Genomic DNA, 21,301 nt, shown 5'->3' with positions numbered 1-21,301 from the left:
TTAGATAATATAGATACATATAAAGTATATTTCTTCTAAATAAGAATTTAATAATAATTGGCATAAGATAGAGAGAAACTTATCTCAGAGCCAAGCAGAACATACCTTATCAGTTTTTAAACTTGTAAACTTTACTGTGAGAAATTATCAAATTGCTTCTACTTACATTTGCATCAAGATTGAGGGCTAATATAATACTTCACAAATCTTCTCTTTATTTTCATAATCAGTCACTAAAAATGTGAGATTTTATTTCCTTGAAATGTTATGACTGGTGTAAGGGAGATAACTGAATGATATACATAAGGTGTGGTAACCTTGAATACATTATCCATGTAATATAGATGAGTTCATCAACAACCTGTATTAACTTCATTGCAATTAAATTATCTCAAAATACATTACTGACAAAGTGAGAACCTAACATTTAGACTCCTATGTTTAGTGGAGACCTCAAGAGTCATGTAATTTTAATTTCTAAGATGACGCAGCTCTTTCATATCACATAGTTCATATTTTCTACAATGCCGGCATGTAGAGTGCAGCCTTCCATAACCATGCAGATATCATCTCATGCCAATTTGGATTCTTGCGATGGGATGCAAAGTTTCAAGAACAGTGTGGATTTGAATGGAATGAATACGCACTTTGTGACTAAAATGGTTATCATTCTGTAATGTTGGACCAAACATGGAAATTCCACAGGAGCAGCTTGACAGAAAGAAATAGGATTAATTGAAAGTCAATAGTAGATTATAATTGGGCTTATACAAGTGCCAATGGGAAATGCTGACTTAAGGAAACTGTTCTTGTTTGTTGGTATTCACTGCTACTTCAACAAAAGGGAATGCAAGAGAACTGAACTAACTACATGAACAATTTCAAAGCAGGAGAGTGTAAAAAAAAAGAAGGGACAATTAGAGCAGGACAATTCAAATCAAAATGGGAAGGAATACCAAATCCTTAATAAATTACCTAAAAATTACTCATGCCAGAACATCCCACATGGTACAAGTGATCTATCTACAAGTGTACTTAGAATGTTCTCTATCCTGGTTTATGGCATGCCTTACAAGAACAAGATAGTTGTTTTTGTACACATGATTTTTCATCTTTTGCAGGTACAATAGCCAATATTTGGCCAAAATCAACTATATTATGTTTACATAACTTATTTTGTTGCATGCATTCCAATCTAGGAGGTAACAGCACATACATAAAGGCATCAGGTAACACAAGTCTATATCTATCATAGCTATAGTTATCAAAAGTCCCCATCCAAAGCCATCTTGTGCTATTTTCTAAAGATTTCATACATTTTGTTCTTAAAGAACTTTCAATATTTGACCAAAAGTGTTCAGCATACATTTGTTTTCCTACATCAAACTAGTATAGTTCATAAATGCCGCCCACATGTATGCGTTTCTATGGAAACACTGTGAGGCTATTCTTTCCTTTAGGTATCACGGTACCAATTGTTTTTCCATATACCTCAATGCTAATGTTTTGTGAAATAAATATACTTTCTGTCCTACTTGGGCATGCATGTCACACGCTGTCCTATAGAACAATGCTAGATTGTCAATTTGACAATGACATAACCAGGTACTCCATTGCATTTAAGAGAGATAACTCTACTGGAACTAGACAGGGGTAAGAGTTATCTAGTCACAACAAGCACATTTTCAGTCATGTGTACCATATTTTAAAAAAATCATAAAAAATACAAAATATGATCTAGATAGAAATTAACACAAACTCACATGTTGCCAAGAGGCTCAACTTTTTTTTAAGCCAAACAGAAAGTACAAGTCTTACATAATGCACCAATCACAGCTAGTTTTGTTCTTTAATTCTGAATACAATGTTCCATACACCTTAAGCTCCGCCCACCTGGACTTGCGCAATTGGTACCGTTATACCATATAGTACGGAGGTAGCATTGTCGAAAATGGTTCATACTTTGCCAATTAAAAAGGGTTGTGAATGCAAATAATGTTTATCGCGCCAATCATTTTTCTGTTGACATTTGTCTTTATATTTATATCATTTCTTCATTTTGAAAAACTAAGCATCTCTGCGAATCCTCAAAAGGAGATATCGCTATAGTTAAAGATTAATGCAAGGCTAACCATCATTTGAATATCAAGCAGGGTTTCACGTTTTCGGGAAATTTTCAAGGTTCTTTTTCATTGTACTCATTCAGGTTTTCTCTAGGATTAACGTGTGTTATGTATCATTATCTTGCCATAGATAAATAATACCAGGCCATATTTTTGGAATAATGTTATCAATGAATTGACTTAATTGTAACACGTACTACAATATCTAACGTGCAATATTGATCTTATACCTACATAATACAATGAAGTGTCAGCTATTACATATGCGTTATGTGTTTCGCTCTTTATACTTCCAAGCTGTAATAGCTTAGTGTACGAATACAAGCGAAGGAGGCATTGGAATTAATCGACAGTACCGGGTAAGACATTTTCGATCCTAAAACGGGTACAGTTAATCGCTTCAATTTCTTTAAATTGACTATAAATTTCATTTAAGTATCTTTATATAAATAGTGGTACAGCAAATAAGTTTACCCATGTATCCACCTTTTACCGGATGATAGTTCAATATCAACTCACCAGAATATTTTACGTTATAAAGATACAAAAGATCCATATAATTTGTAGGAATCATCTATTTCTAGTTTCAATATCCAATGTATAAAACCTTGTCATTAATTACAAATATTGTCATTATTACTTTTCTAACAGCACAGCTTAATGTAACAAATTGCAATCAAATGGTTGAATGTTTCGCATAGACAAATAATCTATCCTAGGTACATATCATGTAAGTTGTTTTATAGTAATTAAGTACTTTAAGCATTCAAGAATAAACATGCGTGACAGGTAAGACAGATGACAGATAGACTAAGAAAATATTAACTTTTCTATACTTTTTCACTTTCCTTGGATCCAACAAATAAGGATGGTTTCAACCCTTCACCATCTGAGTTCCACAAGCCACGACTGATTACTTTTTCCAAAACTATTAGCAGGAAATTAAGAATTTAAAATAATGTTGTTTTGTGATGCTGTTTTGTCTTTAAATAATATGGAACAGTTTAAACTTTCAAAACATTCAACTGAATTCCATAACCATTTATTGGTTCATATACCCAATTCTGTACATAAATCGTTCATGCGCAGTTACTCTTTCAGCCCTAAATACAATGTCATATTACAGATCTCAAAAGTTAAATTTTATTCTAATCATCACAAATAGAAACAAACATCAAACCTGATTTCACAAAACCACAGAATAAAACTTGAAATACTACATGGTTAGGTACGCATGCGCCAACTGGACGTTTAGCTGATATAGCGTCTCAACTGCAGAAGCCTATATTATACACTGTACACTTGGTTATCTCCTTTATACCGTGACTTCACATGTAAGATAAGCGTTCCCAACTGCTTACAATAATTATCTTGTCTGTGTCACATTAAATACAATTATCATCACACTGATAATATGAAGGAGACCCAGAACAAGGGCACTACTAGTAATAATACTTAAATAACAAGACAAACACAAACACAGTGATGATATGGACACACCTACAAGATAATCAATAGTTTTCGAACACATTGGTCCAATAGTCCATGTACAAGTCCATATGGACTTTATTCTACGGGTTATATCTTTCTGAAGCTAAACTGACACTTTCACGTTCTCAAAACAAATGTTATTAGTTCACAAGCAACATGTGCCTTATTGCACGGAAACGTTAGAGCGGTTCACTATTTAAATACAAGGCAGAGTTTAATAAAAATGGGGTGCTCACATTTTCATCAACAAATCCTGCTGAGGGATACTACGAAAATTATGCTTTAGAAGCCAAATGGCGTATGCTTATGATGGTAAAATTTAATGAATGAAGATCGATTTAAATTGAAAGGCTTAATTTGTGCCCTGACACACTGTGTATATTGTACTCCTTTGTAGAGATTGCTTAATGAAAATTCAAGTTCATCAAAGATGATTGAGCATGGCCACGATTGATGAATATTCCCAACATTGAAAATGAAAGCTGTTGTCTAAAGTGTGTTCATATAAACTCTGAATTGAAATATAATTACTTGGTACTCCTTTTCGCTAAGATATATCTTACTAGATCCGAAAACATTATCCCACCATACTTTCTGTAAAACTTAATAAACATGATCTTTATTTCTTTGATTACCTGACAGTGGTGCTTAAACTTGAAATGTACGGGTAACGACTCGTGGGATAAATTTAAGGCGCTCTCAGACTCCTTACGACCTAAGCGTGTGCAGAAAGAGGTGAAGCCTAATAGTTATAAAACATGTTAAAATACGAATATATAAAAATGTTTCACATAGTTTAAAATATAATGAAAATCAAACCACGTATCACATAACTAATTGAAGGTAAGACATACCATAAGATATATGAGACATTTAAATACTATCGATGTAATACTCCATAATGTATGCATATATTCGAATACATTAGATATATATTAGACATTGCGCATAAAGCCAATATATTGGATTGGGGAAACATTTAATATCGCATGCGTACGGATGGTGGATGGTTTGTAGGATAGCATTTTTTGAGTGATTCCTACATCATTGATGGTATGCAGGCAAGCGCTTTTATGCGTAATTCATACAGCATTGATGGTATGCAGGCAAGGGCTTTTATGAGTAATTCATACAGCATTGATGGTATGCAGGCAAGCGCTTTTATGAGTAATTCATACAGCATTGATGGTATGCAGGCAAGCGCTTTTATGAGTGAATGACACTATATTCATGATCTGTAGGCAAGTATTTTTGTGAGTCATTGATACAATATTTATAGTTCGTAGGCAAGTATTTTCAGGAATGAGTGATTGCATAATTTGACCAAAACTAGATATATAGGATAACCTGAATCAAACATGAAATAGTCAGGAAGCAACTGTGAAAAGAAGAAAACACAAGAAAGAGGTAAAAATCAATGCAAATTTTGAAGGCAAAACAAGTTTTAAAAATATTCTTAGAAAATAAATAAATCCTTTGGTTTGGCAATGAAAGAGACAATTATATTTTATGCCAATGGAATCAAATCAGCACAAAAATATCGTCTTGAAACCAGAATGTTTCAGATGTACATTTCTTCCTTTACATCTGCGATATATATATATATATATATATATATATATATATATATATATATATATATATATTGATCAAGCTCGGTACCCATGTAATTACAGCCATGCAAATCCACGCGGATGCATTTGTTTCCTCACGGAGAAAAGGATGTATCTACAAGAGGCTGGAGCATATATACATATTCTTGTATCATATGCTATCTTTCCGTCTAAGTGTTTGAATGGAAAGGGTTGTATCATAAGCAATACCTATTGGTAATAAATACAACCATAAATGATTGCTTTCTCCATTTATTAAAGGTATTAATACTGTAAGAGAATATAGTCAAGTATTAATGTCATCCTATAATAGGCACACTGAACTACACTGAACTCTGAACCCGATTCAGATGAAAGACATTTGAGAATAAATATCCTTCAAATTTAGATCATTTTCCTGTTTTGGAAAAACTGTAAAAGCACAATATCGCTATTTTTAGCGCTCGATCAAAGGCTACCTATCATTTCTTGAAAATGTATATAGGAAAATGAAAGGAGTTTTTTTCGCAGAAACGTATCTAGTTTTGTTTTCAATGTCTTCATTTGATTTCTTTATACTTCCTAATAATAACGCTCGTCATGACAGTGGCAAAGATAAAAATACGCAGACCGTTAGATTATTGCATATTATTATATCAGGAATATATGGCAAATAGTTTACCGAAATTATATAATGTATCTGTTTTCTACACGATTTAACACGCAAAGATGGCATTAAATTGATACGATATAATACGGGTTTCAGCAATTATACATGCAGCGTTTCGCTTATTGTGCTTCCTGGTTGTAAATAGATTAGCGTGCATATTTACGTGGACGGAGTGAGGGATATTAATCAACAGAGAGAGGTAAGAGGCTTGTGGTCCCACTCGTTTGCTTCACTTTAATTGAATCAGAAGGAAATTGCTTTATATGATCATTATAATATAAACTCTTAGCAAAGCAAATAAGGTTACCTGATTATTCATGGTTAACCTGATGATATTTAAATATAAGTTCACTAGTCGAGTCACTTTTTCGTCATAATTAAAAACAAGCGATTGTGGATATCGGAGTAGTTGCACGAATTGTGTATATGTTCAAACTTACTTGCTACGTTGGCCTTTGTCATCGCGTTAAAAACTTTATTTCCTCCTATAAGTCAACATTTAAATCACGCTTTTCATAGGTTAGGGTCCACGGTACAATCACTGACAACGCCATGTGTCTGTTGACTGATGCCCTTCATGTCTGGACAATTGGCCATATTCTGAGAGATTTGGCGCTTGGGAAATCGACTCTAAAAACGTTCCCAAAAAGTGTTGATAGCATGAGGAAACAAAAAACAAGTCCAAGAAGGAGGGTTAGGATAATTATCATTGCCTTTAACAATCAGTAAGGAGAATATTGCACAGTACAAGTCACACTGAAAATTCACACTGCCTTTGCCAATCAGTAAGGAGAATATTGCACAATGCAAGTCACACTGAAAATTCACATTGCCTTTGCCAATCAGTAAGGAGAATATTGCACAATACAAGTCACACTGAAAATTCACAATTCCTTTGCCAATCAGTAAGGAGAATATTGCACAATACAAGTCGCACTGAAAATTCACATTGCCTTTGCCAATCAGTAAGGAGAATATTGCATAATACAAGTCGCACTGAAAATTCACACTGTCTTTGGCAATCAGAAGGTGAATATAGCACAATACAAGTCGCACTGAAAATTCACACTGCCTTTGGCAATCAGAAGGTGAATATAGCGCAATAATTTCAAGGGCTTCTTGAACCAATCAACTATACATAACCTGATATGTTACCAAGTCGTCATATCAAAACTATTTAATTGCACACAATATATTTTAAATGTACACATTGTGATAACGGTGGATATATCATTGCACAGATATGTGATGTATATGTCGTAGAACACAAATAGAAGCAATATATTTTTAGAATCATATTATTGTACAAATACGGTAGGGATATAAAATTACACACAAAAATGAGATACACATCATTGCACAGACCAATGTGCGGTATCACTGAGGGATAAATTGATACGCAGATATGTTTGGAATATGTCATTGCAAATATATCTGCCTGGCATGCCATTGCACATATATAGCTGGGATATATCATTGCATGTAACTACAAAAGATTTATCATAGTTTAATGATAATGATATAGGTCAAAGAAGATATTAATCTCTCTGCACCTGCCTGCCTTCATATATATATATATATATATATATATATATATATATATATATATATATATATATATAGAGAGAGAGAGAGAGAGAGAGAGAGAGAGAGAGAGACAGACAGACAGACAGACAGACAGACAGATCACTTGGTGATCGGCATGCCTGTACTTATCAGTATTCGCAAGCTTATTCAACCACAAAAAGAGTTATGTTTCATTCAACAGCTTTAGGCTACAAGGTCTGAGGAGATTAATGACTTTATCCCACATGCCACCTGAAAATATAATGTATTGCAATGAGGAGAGTAATGACTTTATCCCACATGCCACTTGAAAATATAATGTATTGCAATGAGGAGAGTAATGACTTTATCCCACATGCCACCTGAACATATAATGTAATGCAATGAGGAGATTAATGACTTTATCCCATATGCCACCTGAACATATAATGTAATGCAATGAGGAGAGTAATGACTTTATCCCACATGCCACCTGAAAATATAATGTATTGCAATGAGGAGAGTAATGACTTTATCCTACATGCCACCTGAACATATAATGTACTGCAATGAGGAGAGTAATGACTTTATCCCATATGCCACCTGAACATATAATTTACTGCAATGAGGAGATTAATGACTTTATCCCATATGCCACCTGAACATATAATGTACTGCAATGAGGAGAGCAATGACTTTATCCCATATGCCACCTGTACATATAATGTATTGCAATGAGGAGATTAATGACTTTATCCTACATGCCACCTGAACATATAATGTACTGCAATGAGGAGAGCAATGACTTTATCCCATATGCCACCTGAACATATAATGTACTGCAATGAGGAGAGTAATGACTTTATCCCACATGCCACCTGAACATATAATGTACTGCAATGAGGAGATTAATGACTTTATCCCATATGCCACCTGAACATATAATGTACTGCAATGAGGAGAGCAATGACTTTATCCCATATGCCACCTGTACATATAATGTATTGCAATGAGGAGATTAATGACTTTATCCTACATGCCACCTGAACATATACTGTAATGCAATGAGGAGAGTAATGACTTTATCCCATATGCAACTGCAAATATAATGTATTGCAATGAGGAGAGTAATGACTTTATCCTACATGCCACCTAAAATTATAATGTATTGCAATGAGGAGAGCAATGACTTTATCCCATATGCCACCTGAACATATAATGTACTGCAATGAGGAGATTAATGACTTTATCCCATATGCCACCTGAACATATAATGTATTGCAATGAGGAGATTAATGACTTTATCCCACATGCCACTTGAAAATATAATGTATTGCAATGAGGAGAGTAATGACTTTATCCCACATGCCACCTGAACATATAATGTACTGCAATGAGGAGATTAATGACTTTATCCCACATGCCACCTGAACATATAATGTATTGCAATGAGGAGAGTAATGACTTTGTCCTATATGCCACCTGTACATATAATGTATTGCAATGAGGAGAGTAATGACTTTATCCCACATGCCACCTGAACATATAATGTATTGCAATGAGGAGAGTAATGACTTTATCCCATCTGTAACCAGAAAATATAATGGATTGCAATGAGGAGAGTAATGACTTTATCCCACATGCCACCTGAACATATAATGTAATGCAATGAGGAGAGTAATGACTTTATCCCATATGCAACTGTAAATATAATGTATTGCAATGAGGAGAGTAATGACTTTATCCCACATGCCACCTGAAAATATAATGTATTGCAATGAGGAGAGTAATGACTTTATCCCACACGCCACCTGAAAATATAATGGATTGAAATGAGGAGAGTAATGACTTTATCCCACATGCCACCTGAACATATAATGTACTGCAATGAGGAGATTAATGACTTTATCCCATATGCCACCTGAACATATAATGTACTGCAATGAGGAGAGCAATGACTTTATCCCATATGCCACCTGTACATATAATGTATTGCAATGAGGAGATTAATGACTTTATCCTACATGCCACCTGAACATATACTGTAATGCAATGAGGAGAGTAATGACTTTATCCCATATGCAACTGCAAATATAATATATTGCAATGAGGAGAGTAATGACTTTATCCCACACGCCACCTAATATTATAATGTATTGCAATGAGGAGAGCAATGACTTTATCCCATATGCCACCTGAACATATAATGTATTGCAATGAGGAGATTAATGACTTTATCCCACATGCCACTTGAAAATATAATGTATTGCAATGCGGAGAGTAATGACTTTATCCCACATGCCACCTGAACATATAATGTATTGCAATGAGGAGAGTAATGACTTTGTCCCATATGCCACCTGTACATATAATGTATTGCAATGAGGAGAGTAATGACTTTATCCCACATGCCACCTGAACATATAATGTATTGCAATGAGGAGAGTAATGACTTTATCCCATCTGTAACCAGAAAATATAATGTATTGCAATGAGGAGAGTAATGACTTTATCCCACATGCCACCTGAACATATAATGTAATGCAATGAGGAGAGTAATGACTTTATCCCACATGCCACCTGAAAATATAATGTATTGCAATGAGGAGAGTAATGACTTTATCCCACACGCCACCTGAAAATATAATGGATTGAAATGAGGAGAGTAATGACTTTATCCCACATGCCACCTGAACATATAATGTACTGCAATGAGGAGATTAATGACTTTATCCCATATGCCACCTGAACATATAATGTACTGCAATGAGGAGAGCAATGACTTTATCCCATATGCCACCTGTACATATACTGTAATGCAATGAGGAGAGTAATGACTTTATCCCATATGAAACCTGAAAATATAATGTATTGCAATGAGGAGAGTAATGACTTTATCCCACACGCCACATAAAATTATAATGTATTGCAATGAGGAGAGCAATGACTTTATCCCATATGCCACCTGAACATATAATGTACTGCAATGAGGAGATTAATGACTTTATCCCATATGCCACCTGAACATATAATGTATTGCAATGAGGAGATTAATGACTTTATCCCACATGCCACTTGAAAATATAATGTATTGCAATGAGGAGAGTAATGACTTTATCCCACATGCCACCTGAACATATAATGTACTGCAATGAGGAGATTAATGACTTTATCCCACATGCCACCTGAACATATAATGTATTGCAATGAGGAGAGTAATGACTTTGTCCCATATGCCACCTGTACATATAATGTATTGCAATGAGGAGAGTAATGACTTTATCCCACATGCCACCTGAACATATAATGTATTGCAATGAGGAGAGTAATGACTTTATCCCATCTGTAACCAGAAAACATAATGTAATGCAATGAGGAGAGTAATGACTTTATCCCATATGCAACTGCAAATATAATGTATTGCAATGAGGAGATTAATGAATTTATCCCACATGCCACCTGAACATATAATGTAATGCAATGAGGAGAGTAATGACTTTATCCCATATGCAACTGCTAATATAATGTATTGCAATGAGGAGAGTAATGACTTTATCCCACATGCCACCTGAAAATATAATGTATTGCAATGAGGAGAACATATAATGTAATGCAATGAGGAGAGCAATGACTTTATCCCATATGCAACTGCAAATATAATAAATTGCAATGAGGAGAGTAATGACTTTATCCCACATGCCACCTGAATATATAATGTATTGCAATGAGGAGATTAATGAATTTATCCCACATGCCACCTGAACATATAATGTAATGCAATGAGGAGAGTAATGACTTTATCCCACATGCCACCTGAAAATATAATGTATTGCAATGAGGAGATTAATGAATTTATCCCACATGCCACCTGAACATATAATGTACTGCAATGAGGAGAGCAATGACTTTATCCCATATGCCACCTGTACATATAATGTATTGCAATGAGGAGATTAATGACTTTATCCTACATGCCACCTGAACATATACTGTAATGCAATGAGGAGAGTAATGACTTTATCCCATATGCAACTGCAAATATAATGTATTGCAATGAGGAGAGTAATGACTTTATCCCACATGCCACCTAAAATTATAATGTATTGCAATGAGGAGAGCAATGACTTTATCCCATATGCCACCCGAACATATAATGTATTGCAATGAGGAAAGTAATGACTTTATCCCACATGCCACCTGAAAATATAATGTATTGCAATGAGGAGAGTAATGACTTTATCCCATATGCAACCTGAAAATACAATGTATTGCAATGAGGAGATTAATGACTTTATCCCACATGCCACCTGAAAATATAACGTATTGCAATAAGGAAAGTAATGACTTTATCCCACATGCCACCTGAAAATATAATGTATTGCAATGAGGAGAGTAATGACTTTATCCCATATGCAACCTGAAAATACAATGGATTGAAATGAGAAGAGTAATGACTTTATGCCATATGAAACCTGAAAATATAATGTATTGCAATGAGGAGAGTAATGACTTTATCCCATATGCCACCTGAAAATATAATGTATTGCAATGAGGAGAGTAATGACTTTATCCCATATGCCACCTGAAAATATAATGTATTGCAATGAGGAGATTAATGACTTTATTCTGCATGCCACCTGAAAATATAATGTATTGCAATGAGGAGAGTAATGACTTTATCCCATATGCCACCTGAAAATACAATGGATTGAAATGAGAAGAGTAATGACTTTATCCCATATGAAACCTGAAAATATAATGTATTGCAATGAGGAGAGTAATGACTTTATCCCATATGCCACCTGAAAATATAATGTATTGCAATGAGGAGAGTAATGACTTTATCCCATATGCCACCTGAAAATATAATGTATTGCAATGAGGAGAGTAATGACTTTATCCCATATGCCACCTGAAAATATAATGTATTGCAATGAGGAGAGTAATGACTTTATCCCATATGCCACCTGAAAATATAATAGACTGTGATGATTTTCCTTACAGGAGTATTGACTACTTGACTTTCCCAAAAGCTAACTATTTTCTTGGCTGCCTGTGATTCTTTTATTCTATCAAATGTACTGAAGGAAATTGTTGATGTCATTGTGTATGCTGATCTTTTTCGAATTGCCATACTATTCTTGATATTATTGTGTATGCTGGTCTAATTCGAATTGCCATGCTATGCTTGATATTATTGTGCATGCTGATTTTATTCGAATTGCCATGCTATTCTTGATATTATTGTGTATGCTGATTTTATTCGAATTGCCATGCTATTCTTGATATTATTGTGTATGCTGATCTTATTCGAATTGCCATGCTATTCTTGATATTATTGTGTATGCTGATTTTATTCGAATTGTCATGCTATTCTTGATATTATTGTGTATGCTGATTTTATTCGAATTGCTATGCTATTCTTGATATTATTGTGTATGCTGGTCTTATTCTAATTGTCATGCTATTCTTGATATTATTGTGTATGCTGGTCTTATTTTAATTGTCATGGTATTAGCACAACTGTTGTTGATGACCTTAATATTTTTCATTAACTGTTGTTGCCATTATATAACAAATCCTACATTTCTTTCTTTCATTTATATACTTAGAAGTGTACTTTTAACCTACACACTAAGCTGATGTGACGTGCGTTAAACCGTATACATCCGTATATCATAATTGTGACATATTATTGCAAAAATTCGCCGCTTTATAGAACAAAGAAAACCTTGTAATTGCATTAATTAGCAATTTAATATTAGCTAATACATGTCAAAGCTTATTTCATCATCATGGGCATGTCTAAGCTGAATTTGATGGTGCTTCTTGAGCGTTGTTGAACAAACTAAACGTTTAAATGTGTAATTCTTGTGTGACCATCTGTCGAGATAGTTAAATTGATAAATTAAATAAGACATACCCTGGGAAAGAGGATTCCCTGCACAATTGATATCAGTTTTAAATACTTCAAAGCTACTTAACACATCCAAACCTACTCAGCAAAATTGGCCTCCCACCAAGTCGAAACATGGGTATTGGGAAGAATGTATACAATTAATGCTAATTATTAACAAATGCATAACAATTCTACTCAGTAACAATAATATCCGGATCCATGTACATACGTTCTTAAACATCCTAAGGAAACATGATTCTTGATATGACATGTATATTACAAATAACGTTTATAAAATGCAGACTCATTGTGTTGCTAAATTTGCGAATTTTAAATTTACACTCACTACATTGAAAAGAATCCATTCTTCAACAACAAAATCACAATCCGTATCAAAATATGAATATTAATTTCTCGACTACCTTAAAGTATATAATATAGACTACTGAAATTATGGAAATTCTTTGCTACTAGATGATTAAAATAAATGTCAAAATAAATAATCATGATATAGGCAGCTTTCATTTAGAAAATTGCATCATTCTTGTTTATGTCTGCTACTGTCACCAGTTTTTCACAAGTGTAAGTGTAAAATCTAAAGGTCAATAATGTAAATTAAGCACAACGCCCAATCAGGTCATTTAAATATGGATACAAACGTTCCTATCCAATTTTGTTTACCTGTGTCAAGTAGTTTTAAGCAATGTTGCCCATGACAGTTTTGCAAAGCATGAACATACGAACACACGCATAGATAAAGCAAAATCCATGGCAGCTTCCTCTCCACGAATTGTGGGAATAAGGTATTACTAGCAATACACCACCCCTTTGCATTACCACTGGATATCCGTTAAGAAATCTATCTACATTAATGAAATACAATGGGTGTTTAAATAATAAAAAATCTTTCAGACGGTTTAATTCGGAAATTTGGCGATGTCTTAATGTGGATTGTTACAGTAACAAAAACTCTAATTATTTCTGTCAAAATTTGAAAATGACAGATTCTTTAAGTCCTGCAAATGGTATCTCTATCTCCTGTCAAATCCTTTCGTGAAAATTGAAAACAAACTTCCTTGATGAATAAGTCTTGTTGAAAGATTATCCAGGTATTTGCTTCATAAAACTGTCAGTGTGTTTCTTCATACATACAGTCAGATTTGGTATTAATATATTCAATCATTATTGCCCCATATACAAATGACATCTGTAAATATAACAAAGGACATTTTACTCTCAATTGCCCTACCTGTTAAGAGGTGCGACTGAGATGATGTACTTGCATATTTGTTGACTGCATAACTATTACCATTGCCTTGCTCCAACAGGATTCAGATGAAACTGCCATCATTGAGGACTGGACGAAATGTTGGAACTCTGCTCCAGTTGAAGGCAACCTCTGTACTATTTGTGACAATGCTGTAAAAATGAAACATTATTATATGTTCATTTTCTTCTCTGTTAAATTTACATCGTCAGAATGATGAAGTATTATATTCCATGTTTATTCATTCTGCACGACATTTGTCTCTAAAATAGTATAGTGTATTAGCAACTGTGTTGTAAACAATGTACGTTCATTTAGTCCACTTTATAACGATTGGTTTATTAGATTTATTTGTAGGTGAACCAAACAAGCTGTTTATTCCCTTTGACAGTAAAGATGATAAAGATAACTATCTGGACGAGTTCACTGAGTCACAAATGAAACTTTCAAACAAGAAAACGAAAGAATGTCATATTCACAATGCCAACAACAAACATGAGAGGGGCAGTAATCGAAAATACCATTTTGATTATTTGAACAGCTATTTAGGAGAAATATTCGTACCAGTAGTGAAGTGGGGCACCCTAGCCTCAATGGGAATTAGCATTACAGAGACCCCTGGGTCACTCTAGCCTCAATGGAAATTTAACATGGAGAAAAATCGTGGGTCACTCTAGCCTCAAGGGGAATTTAACATGGAGAAAAATCGTGGGTCACTCTAGCCTCAAGGGGAATTGAACATGGAGAAAAAGTCATTCTCTTTTCGAGAAATATGGGTGGCCCTGAAAAGGGACTTTCGGTTTATGTTAATGTATCCATTAACATAAAGGGCATCTGCGGCATCTTCTTGTCCTCAAGCTGCGTCTTACTCGAGGGCCATAAATCAGTGTCCTCTTGAGGCAACCTTGTCTTTCTACGTACACTCTTCGTATCCACAGACTGGTGTCTGACTTGTCGACAACGGTCCACTTGGACCGGACATACATGAGCATGTCCGTCCTAAACATCATGGAAGACACAAGGGTGGATGATTCGACTGTGGTCCACATCGTGAAGCGGCAAGAACAAGTGAATCAATGCAGTAAACTGCGCTTATTTATAGGTAGAGGAAGGATTGAAACGGATTGAGTTCATTCACCAATCCGAACACGCGTTACAAAATTCAGTCAGCTCGCATCCAATCCGAAGAGAGTAGTCTGTGACGTCACGTGGTCTATATAGATTCGATAGCGCTTGTGTACAGTCAATCTATGCGACAGTGATTCAACATGACGGAAATTCAGAAAACGATCCATTGGGGTGTACCAGCAGGGGAGACTGTCCAAGGGAACCCGGACTTACTTTCAGAAGAGGTGAATTGGGATTTTGTGGATTTACTCTCCTCGCAAGAATTTGTTCCGGAACCTTCGTTACCTTCTTCATTACCGCAAGTGGAGAATTTTAGACAGAGACAGAAAGAAGAATTGGAGAAATTTATACAACGACAAAAGGAAGCGGAACAAGCTTTTCTCCGACAGCAGCAGCAAGAAGAAGAGGTAAGAAAAAAACAACAGCAACAACAGCAAGAAGAAGTAGCAGCAAAGAAACAAGAGGGTGAAAATCAAACGGTCACGGTACTGTTGGACATTTTAGCGGAGTTAAGAAGTCTGAAACAAATGTATCAGACTTCTTTATTACGACCGAAGAGAATACGACCTTCCCGAGCTAAACACGTTAACCCTGTGACTAAGCCTACCGTACCACCCTTGGTGATTTCAACCCAATCATCATCAACATTACGCAGTCCAGAAGTAGGCCTTGCCGTGGCAAAGGCTAAAGGCAGTTAAAGTTGATTGCTTGAACTCACCCCTACACCAAAATAAAAAGGCCCTTTTCAGGGCCACCCACGTCTCTCGAAAGGAGATAGCCTTTCAATTTGCCAATAACTCAAAAAAAAAAACAAAAAAAAAAAAACATTTTACCCTTATAGTACGTGTCTTTGTATGAGTGCGTGAGTGTAGCTTCTTATTTTAAAATCAAAACTCAAAGACACTTACCTTATATCAATAATTTATTCTTTTATCCATTGTTACAATCCAATTCACAATTCACAACACAACACTTTAATAAAAAGTTCATTGACTTCTTCTGTCTCCTTGTTTAGTCTCTCTGTTTTTTGAATTTCTTCACCGTCACACTCTTTTCTTCTTCCTCCTCCTCGCTTTCTTCCCTTCTTCTTTTCTTCTCCTGTTTCTTTTTCTTCACATGTCTGCTTTCTTCCTCTGAAGAATCCCTCTCTTCCTCTGAAGAATCCCTCTCTTCTGAAGAAGAATTCCTCTTTTCTTCTGACTCCTCTTGTTTCTTTTTTGGGCAATCTGGAGACCAATGTCCTTTTTCTTGACAATAATAACAGGTATCTTTACTTTTGTCTTTTTTAGCCCTTGTTTTTGTTCTTTTTTGACGGTCTGGACACTCTGAAGACCAATGCCCTTTCTTCTGACAGATATAGCAAGTATCTTGACTTTTATCTCGAAAGGAAGGAGAGTAGTCCGTCGGCTGGTCTGAAGAGAATCTTCTAATGACCCGTTGCAAAGCTCCGATGAAACGTTCGATTTGGCTAGTCTCTTCCATCGTTGTGCTCGCTTTGAGAGTGAAATGAATAGTGAAAGGACAAGACACACACCCTTTTATATACGTTTGTTTGCTATGACTATAAATTAGTCTATGGTGTTTAAACTTGAGTCATTTGACGTTTTGCACTCAAGATGAAACGATCCTATTCATTCGAGAAGAAAGAAGAAGAAGAAAGTAAGAGGCAGAAACGTCAAGGCAAACTGATGTTTCCATTGTGCCGTACTTGTGCCGAAACGTGCAACCAAGACCAGCCTTACCATCACACCCAGGAAGAACGTGCCGCGACGGGAACCTGGGTCAGCGTAGAATTGTTCAAAGCTCTGGACATGGGATACCAACTGTTAGAAGTGTACGAAATTTGCCACTTTCCCAAAACATAACAATACCACAATGGTGATCCCAGTCAGAAAGGCATTTTCGCTGACTACGTGGATGCCTTTTTGAAACTGAAGCAAGAAGCCAGCGGCTATCCTTCCTGGTGTCACACTCCCGAAGACCAAATACAATTCAAAGAGAAATACTATGAACAAGAAAGCATCTCTTTAGACCACATCGAGAAAAACGAAGGCAGGCGATCGTTTGCCAAAGTGATGTTAAATTGCTTGTGGGGTAAAATGGCACAACGACCGTGTTTACCCAAGACGGAATATTTGACAGAACCTTCCCGCTACTTCCAGATGATTCACGACAAAACCAAATACATGAAACACGTGGACGTCGTTCGCGAGGATTTGATCTTGGTCAATTACGAAGAAGATCTGGACTTTGTACAAGACGACCCTTTTGGAAATGTCATCATTGCGGCTTACGTGACAGCTCATGCTCGCTTAAAATTGTACGAAGCTTTAGAACTGTTAGGAGAACGCGTCCTGTACTTTGACACGGACAGTTGCATTTACATCCATCACCCGAGTCAACAGCACCCTGACATCGAAGGAGACCGTTTAGGAACCTGGACAGACGAGCATTCCGACGACAAGATTCTAAGTTTCGTCAGTGGCGGTCCCAAAAATTACGGCTACGAATACCGGGACAAACAAAGAGAAGTGCACACGACGTGCAAAGTGAAAGGACTGACTCTGAATTATCGTACCAGTCGAGTGGTCAACTTTGGGGTATTGAAAGAAGCCTTGCATTCCGGAGAGGATGGAAACTTTAAAGTGACCACCTATCAACCGAACAAGATTGTACGTTTACCCACTCACCACATCGTCAGTCGGCCCCTGGAAAAAGTCTATCAAATCGTGTACCAGAAGCGAGTGCGACTTCCCAATCATTTCACCTTACCGTATGGACACGTTGTTATAAAACATTGGTTGTAAGAGGATAGTCACCTGCTAGAAGGATGGCTTCGCCACAGCAAGAATCGAGTGAGAAACCCGATGAGAACTCCAAGTTCAAACCCTACCATTTTCCAGTCTTCTTACCTGACTATTGTGATTCTGCCCGTCGATTGGACACGTTTCAGAAATGGCCTACGGATAGGGAAGGATTACCTTCTTTGCATGTTTTAGCTAGAACAGGATTTGTCTACTTGGGACCTGAGTCAGGATTGGGATACGAGGTACAGTGTTTCGCTTGCGGACTGAAGTTACGAATGGATCTATGTATCTATAAAGATTCAGTTATTCTGGAACATACTCGATGGTCTCCGTACTGCCCTTACCTTTCTATGGCCTTTCCACCCATCACACTACGGTACAATGTTGACGGTACCTTAGAGACGGTACCTTCCAGAACAAGACATAAAAAACATAAAAAGGAAAGATGTACAAGCTGGAGACTGCATTGCGACTAGTATAAAAAGGGGGCTGTGGTCAAGATCGATAGTTCATTGTGACTACCAAGACCGAGCGAACAAGATGAATACTTTCAGAGAAACACAGAACAAGTTGTTTAGAAAGGCACAATTCAAGTGTGAGGCTTCGGAAGTGGAATGCGATTGTGAGCCTTACGATGGGTACGATGCTGTACGTTGTGACCTTAGCGATGCCGTAAAGCATCATGGGAACTTTAGTGTCACTACCCCTATCATGGAAAGGGATGCTGTGCGTGTCAAACATGAGGGATGCGAAAGTGATGCCGCTCGTCCTCTTGGACATTTTACTGGGTTTCGTTTTAAAGGGGAATGTTCACCTTCACGTCTACCCCCTTATGGATGTCATCCAGCCCTGAGCAAACTCCTGTTCATGTCACCCAACCCTCATCGAAGCGAACCTGTGAAAGACGAATATTCGTTTCCTGTGCGTTTGTCGGAATACTGTGACTTTGAAAATCGTCTTCAATCGTTCAAAGGAAAATGGCCTAAGTATCTGGGAGGCCCGACCCCTGAAGAATTAGCCAGAGCCGGATTTTTCTACTTGGGCGAAGGAGATAAAGTCAAGTGCTTCAGTTGCGGTGTGTCACTTCACCACTGGGAACCGCAAGATTCGGCCTTCGTAGAACATGCTCGATGGTCACCGAATTGTCATTACTTGCCCTTAGTAGGACCGAGACATTAAAGTAACTTACCATGTCGTTGACGAAGAAGAAACCAGTTTGGCTAGGAGTCAAATGTTGGACATCAACGAGATCAGTATTTAAACTTCATTTCAAAAACGATATTGAATCATTACCTAAAGAACTGCAAGAGAAGATTTACAAGGAAGTTTGGCAGGGACTTGCCAGAGTGAAATCTCAATGGGTGACTGTAGAACTTTTGTGCCGAGAAATTCATAAGAGGAAAGTGAAAAAAGTCAACCAGTGTGTTAGATTTCTTTGGGTCAAGTGTGCATTCGTCCTATTGTATTACTCTAGACCGTTTACATCAAAAGAGTTCAGTGACATTCTTGGACGTTACCCTGCATGGCAGTGGCCAGAAATTACTCACTATGTGGATTACTTTTGCTCTAGGAGAAGATTGTGAATTGTACGGACTGACATATTCATGGATACTTTACGAGAGAACATTCGTGTTTTGCCTGTGGAGTTGAGAGAACGCATTTACCGAGAGCTGGTCAAAATACAAGTCAAACGTAAGGAACAATTGCATCCGTTACGTCATCAGATCTTTAACCACTGGTACCTGAATGGTATAAGAGAACTGATTAGTCAGAAATTGTTTCAGTGGTCAGACCTTGTTAGTGAGTTAGTGAATGAACGAAATGTTCATCATTTTGGTTACTTCGAGATTCACCTAGAGCAACGCATTGAGGAAGACGAGTTAAAGGATTACCAACATATATTACATGGAATCTACTTAGCGGAAGAGAAAACTTCTAATCGAAGTTTGAACTGTAGGTTACAGTATTCTAGATTTCCTTCTGGAGAACGAAGATGTCTGGGTAGAATGTACGTGTATTGCTTCCGAAAAAAAGAGAGTACAAAAACGGCTTGTGTCACAAGTGATTGAACAGATTCCGTAGAAGGAACTCAATGACCATATTCAAACCGTGGATCATTACCATCGATTATTACAAGAACTGTATCCATTCAATTTGGGTCGACAAGTGGTGTGTGTCTTAGTGACTTGTTTTCTGGGATTTCTTTTACCAGCCGATTCTTTGTGGAATCTTTACGATCAGTACTTACCACCTCAATGGCCTTAAATGGTCACGAAAGACTCCTTTTGCTCAAAGAATTGCGTTTTCATCTGGATACTTCTCGACCTCAACAGGAAAAAAAGATTCGTCAACTTTTAGCTACCCAAGACGTGTATGACGATGTGTGTGTAGCTTGTGACTTACATCCCCATTGGACAGATGTCCGTGCCTGGAAAGAATGGGATTTTGAGGCTTGGACCCAAGAAGTGACCCAGTATGCACGAGAGTTGTTCAAGGAAAAAAGTTACTTTTCAACCTGTGTTAGTGACGGTGCCAGAAGAACCCGTCACCCAGGACGGGACTGTCGTAGACAGGCCTGAAAGACCCTTTCGGGAGGACACTTGTGTGACCTTACCCCCTACTATAGAACTGGTTAGAACATTACCCAAAACATGTTGTACAGACACTTGTGTTTATTCCACGGTAATGGTTATCATGTGCCTTTTATCCTTGTACTTAAGCCTTTGGCTTTTATGTATTTTTGTCTTTCGTATTCATGTTTGAAACATTCAATAAACGT

General features: G+C 36.6%; 1 protein-coding gene across 1 annotated transcript in view; it reads left to right on the top strand.

The window, feature by feature from the left end:
• Positions 1-5,809: 5,809 nt before the first annotated feature.
• The window catches only part of LOC149777827 (uncharacterized), a 34,975-nt gene continuing 19,483 nt past the window's right edge, over positions 5,810-21,301 (top strand). The window contains exon 1 of the mRNA XM_089938892.1: positions 5,810-6,075. The gene's annotated coding sequence lies outside the window, so the exon portion shown is untranslated. The remainder of the gene's footprint in view (positions 6,076-21,301) is intronic.

The sequence above is a fragment of the Sinohyriopsis cumingii genome, chromosome 17, assembly GCF_028554795.1.
Source record: "Sinohyriopsis cumingii isolate HCF-2022 chromosome 17, ASM2855479v2, whole genome shotgun sequence".
Lineage (NCBI taxonomy): Eukaryota > Metazoa > Mollusca > Bivalvia > Unionida > Unionidae > Sinohyriopsis > Sinohyriopsis cumingii.
This window is presented reverse-complemented; position numbering and strand designations above follow the sequence as displayed.